This window comes from Suncus etruscus, chromosome 7, assembly GCF_024139225.1.
Source record: "Suncus etruscus isolate mSunEtr1 chromosome 7, mSunEtr1.pri.cur, whole genome shotgun sequence".
NCBI classification, from domain to species: Eukaryota; Metazoa; Chordata; class Mammalia; order Eulipotyphla; family Soricidae; genus Suncus; species Suncus etruscus.
Window position 1 is genome coordinate 47,031,581 of NC_064854.1, and position 5,529 is coordinate 47,037,109.

A 5,529-nucleotide genomic window follows, 5' to 3' on the forward strand; every position below is an offset into this window, starting at 1 on the left:
AGATTCAAGCAGAAGAAAACTTTATAGAGTTTCCCATGATATGTGTCTGAGAGAAATAGAGAGGGAAGATGGAGAGAGAGAGAGAGAGAGAGAGAGAGAGAGAGAGAGAGAGAGAGAGAGAGAGAGAGAGAGAGAGAGAGAGAGAGAGAGAGAGAGAGAGAGAGAGAAATTGTCCTCTTTCGAATACATTTCTGACTAAGGTATCTTTTTTTCCCCTTGGGCTATTGTTGTTTTTGGGTCGTTTTTGGGTCATTGCTTGGCTGTGCACAGAGGACCATATATGATACTAGGAATCGAACTCAGGTTGGCTGCACACAAGGCAGCCTTTCTGCTGCTGTACTATCTCACTGGTCCCCAAACTAAGCTCTATTATTTATTTATTTATTTTGTTTTGGGCCACACCTGATGATGCTCAGGGATTATTCCTGAGCATCAGAAATTATTTCTGCACTCAGAAATTGCTCCTGGCAGGCTCAGGGGACTGAGACTCTATTTAAATGATTGTTTTATTCTCTTGGTTCAGCCAAGAGAATCTAAATCTGTATTGCAATGGCTCATTCTCTGGGCTGCTCTGGTTCTCAGGCAGTGGCAGTTGCCATCTCAAGGCAACTGATCTTTCAGGCAGGCAAGTTGTTGAATAAGTTTCTGGGCTGTCACTTAGGCACAGTCTTACAGCATTTACAGTCCATTTATCAGGGACCCTATTTCTTTTTTCTTTCCCTTTTTCTTTTTTGTCTCCCTTTTTCTTTTTTCTCTAACACTGTATAACAAAACTTCTCCTTAAAGGTCAGTTGTCTACACCAGGCTTGGTTGTTAATGATGGTCAGGAGGAATGAATGGGGTTGGCCAATAAATGACTGGCTTGCCCTGTTGGCCTTGACACCTAAACTGATTATGTAATCTATAGCTGATAGGTTGGCAGGTTTTTTTTTTTAATATGTGCTAATAATATACTAGTACACTCAAGTGTCACTCCTCCCCAAAATCTCAAAAAACCCTTTCTCCAGGATAAAGGGAGAGGAGCCACACTTGGCAGTGCTCAAGGGTGACTCTTGGCTCCACACTCAGGAATCACTCCTGGCATTGCTTAAGGGACCATATGGCCTGCCATAGATTGAAAAGAGCTGAAGTTGTGGGAGTTTGAGTTACAAAAAAATAACTTTTCTGATACTGGAAAGTTTGGTTTTGGGATCCAGGAACACATTGATCTGGGAATCAAATATGACATTGGTATCTATAGCCTGGACTTCTTTTTTTTTTATTTTTAATTTTTTTTATTTTTTATTTTTAATTATGAGAACAAAGATGCAAAGAAAGAGGACAAGGTAAAGTTACAGTGGAAGGACAATCACCCATAACATAATTCTCAGAAGTCCCCTTGCTGATATCTTTTTTTTTTTGTTTTGTATTTTTGTTTTTTTGGGCCACACCCGGCGGTGCTCAGGGGTTACTCCTGGCTGTCTGCTCAGAAATATCTCCTGGCAGGCACGGGGGACCATATGGGACACCGGGATTTGAACCAACCACCTTTGGTCCTGGATCGGCTGCTTGCAAGGCAAACGCCGCTGTGCTATCTCTCCGGGCCCCCCTTGCTGATATCTTAACTTTGAAATTTCAGCCAAAGAACATTAAGATAAATAAGACAGAATCCATGTACAATTTGTCCCTCAAGTCCCCAGATTGTAACACATTATTATATTTCTTAACAGCACAAAAGGCAATCTAAAGCCATAAAACTTACGTAACTCCTTAAACATTACAGGTATAGTATTTTTTTACATTTCCATGTACGTGCATATTAGCTTAAGTTAACCTCAAATTTTAAGTGGGTTCTTTTTAAGGATTAGAGTCAAAGGAGCACAGTAAAAATGGTGTTAGAGTGGCAATTGTTGTTTACATAGGCCCACCAAAATATGAGGGACATGGAAAGGAATAACCTTGGCCTAAATACAAAGAGACCCGACCCCTGAAGTTTCCTGGCACAAGACCAACTCTAGGCTCCAGGCAAGCTAGATCGTCCAATCCAAGACATTGTCTGTAGTGTCAACACACTTTTATTTTTCACACAGTCTGTTGTTGGTATCATGTTTCTGTATTAAAGATCCTGGAATCTGCATATCCTACATTGAAGTCAGGATGTGGAGCGTCCTTTCGTTCACCTCACAATCAAAGGGCAATGCAGGGAGCCCTGTCCTGTAAGCAGGTCGTTGTTGTTGTTAAGTCTTCTCAGTGTTAAGGGAAGTCTCTTTTGAGCAGGTCGATGTGTGAGCAGTGTAGGGTCTTCCGAGGTAGAGGATTGCTTCCAGGTGATGTTATAGATAAGCCTGGATGTTTCATTAGCCTGGACTTCTACGTGGTGCTGGGTAGGCCAGGTTTCAGCATCGCAGAAAACAAGTGCAGGACAGGCAGCACTGGGGCCAAGCAGAGAATCAGCAAAGAGGAGGCCAGGCACTGGTTCCAGCAGAAGTATGATGGGATCATCCTTCCTGGCAATTAACTTCCTGTTTCTACCCAAAAGGCCAATAAAAATGTTTCATGAAATGTAAAATACAAAGAACAACTCAAAATGCAAAAAATCAGAAAGCACACCTGCTCTATATAGAAATATTATACACATTCACAACAAAGATCTCTGTTTCCAAAACAGTGTTAAAATAGAAAAACATCCTCCTTTGTATTTAGGCTAGAGAAGGGTCCACTATGATGATAGTGGAACGAAACACTCTGGACAAAAACGGTGCTAAAGTGTACATGTTATCCCTTCATTAACAATATGAATATAGCAAACCACAATGCCAAAAGGGATAAAAAAAAGGGGGGGACGGGGAGAGATATGTGAAATATCTGCCCAGAGGCAGGTAGGGGGGAGGCTAGGAGAGATATTGGTGAGGGAAATGTGCACTAGAGAATGGAAGTGTACATTGCTTGATTGAAACTCAACCATGTCCAATTTTGTAACCATAGTACTAAAGTATTAAAAAAAGTATCATTTTCAGGACTGGAGTGCTAGCACAGTGATAGGGTGTTTGCCTTGCAAGCGGCCAACCTGGGATAAATCTAAGTTAGATCCCCAGCATCCTGTATGTCCCCCAAGCCTGCCAGGGAGTGATTTCTGAGTGCAGAGCCAGGAGTAAACCCTGAGAACTGCCCCCAAACCTAAAAACCAAAGCCCTGAGAGCTGCCTCAAAACCCAAAAACCAAAACCCTGAGAGCTGCCCCAAAACCCAAAAACCAAAACTCTGAGAGCTGCCTAAAAACCAAAAAGTGAGTGTGGCCCCCCCCAAAAAAAGTATTATCTTGAAGATGTTGATAAATCTAATGAATTAAAGTAAGTCTTTTTTCACCCAATGAGAAGAAAATGAGGGTCAATTAATTACTTGTAAAATGTTAAGCCACAGGAAAGCTCTCATTACAAAGACAAAACTTGGAGAGCTTTTTTTTTCTTTCTTTTTAATAGAAAGGTTTATTGAGAAGTAGAAGAGAAAGGGAAGGAAATGCTCCCAATTCGGAGGGCGGGGGGGGGGGGGGTATTTAGTATAGGACTAAGATAGGACTAAGTCGTAAAAACTGAAGAACATAGAAAATAATCTTGGAGTCCAAAAGAAAGTGCAGGGACACAGAGCACATGCCTTGCAAGCATAAAGTCAAGAGTTCTATTTATTTCCTGGTGTTCCAGTAGCATTATAGGCCACTCTGCTAGTTGAACCCTGCAGCTATCTAGTGTGTGATCCTTGATACTGAAGATCATTTGCAGTTGTACCATCATGTGTGAGTATCACATGAAAGGGTATGACAACCCACTCTACCCCAGTGGGCACCATAACTAAAAAAATGTATGATTGACAAAACCAGAAAATGTGGCCTCTGTCAAGCATGTGTGACCACATCAGCTACCCTTGGTGGTCACCATAACCAGAACTGTGATCCTCAACAAGAGCAAGTCCCACTGAGCACAGTGCAATCACCACATCTAAAGAAGTGCAAGCCTCAGGAATTCTGCAGCTGAGCACCTCAGCCTAATGTGCTTGGGTTCCTAGTGACTTCTTGGCAAGTGCCACAGCTAAAAAATGAATAAGTATCAAAGCCAGGCATGTGTGTAACCGGGATCATCACAACAACCTCACCAATGTCAGGAACAAAGAATAATACTAAAAAAAAGAAACCTAAAAATTATTTCTAAAAATAGGCTCGTATTAAATAAAAGTTTAACATCAAAATTAAGAAGTTGGGAATTATGGAAATAATGTATTAAAAGAAATTACAGTTGGGCTGCAATGGGTAAGGGGCTGCCTTACATATGGCTTACCCGGGTTCTGTCCCTGGCATCATATATGGTTCCCCAAGAACCACTAGAAGTGACCCCCTGGACACATATCCAGAAAAAAAGCCTTGAACACTTCTGGGTTTGGTCCCCAAACTCAAATAATAATAATAATAATAATAATAATAATAATAATAATAATAATAATAATAATAATAATAATGTGGAAATTCCCATCAAAGGCCTACAAAAAACCCACACATTCTTCCTTGAGAAGTCAGAAAATACTATTTTAATTATGCTAGTGGACCCAGTTGAGGTAGTTCTTTAGAATTAGGCTCAGAAAAAAGGCAAGACTCTGTTTTTATAGCATATGTGATGGGAGGTTCTTCGTCTTCTAGAGATGACCCTGACTGGTCAGTTTGAGGGGCTGTTGGCTTAAGGATTAAAATTTTGTTCAGCTTTACTCAAGTTGTGTGGTCTTGTACTTCGACCCTGGTCCCTACCATTTGGGAGCTCACCCCAGATCGAACAATGATGACTCAATCACCAACAAGGTCCAAGAACATACACCGAGACCACTTCCAGGTAGGTGAAGGCCTTAAGAGAATGCAACGAGGGGGAGTGAGAAACCAGATGCAGTCTTGCTCCCCAGGGCCCAGGCTGTGGGGACACCCTAGTTTCCCAGGGGTCACCACGTGAGTGACAATACGACGTGAGTATCCCACTAAGTGTCTCATGAGTTCAAGTCCCACTCGAGGTTGCGCTAGCATCACCACTGGGGATGATACGTGGGTTTGAGTTCCACGAGGGGTTCCAATGTCTGTCTTTGTGTTTGGCGCCGGGGCGTGATATGTGGGTTTGAGTCCCACATAGAACATCATGAGTTTAACTCTCACCGGGAGTTCCAGTCACCCTGTGTCTCTGTCTTTATGTCTGTTATTCTGTGTTTTCTCTTTCTTGTTTGGTCAGAACATGGAAAGAAATTCTAGGGAGAATGCCACCCCATCCCTTAGGGTTGGTGGAATTTGGTTTGAGTTTCACAAAAATTGTGGTGTTGTGTTAGTCTTGTGTATGTTTTTGTGTAGCTTGATTTGCATGTCTGATATTATTGCTCTCCTAGAAACAGGCCAGGGAGCAGCACAGGAGGGCTGTAAACCCTGGACAATTCTCAAATGGCTTTCATGATTTAAATTTGTCCTGGAGAAAGTCTGGACATTGCAACCAATCTCAGCCGCTTTCTTGCCATGCTTAGATGGGAGGCAGGC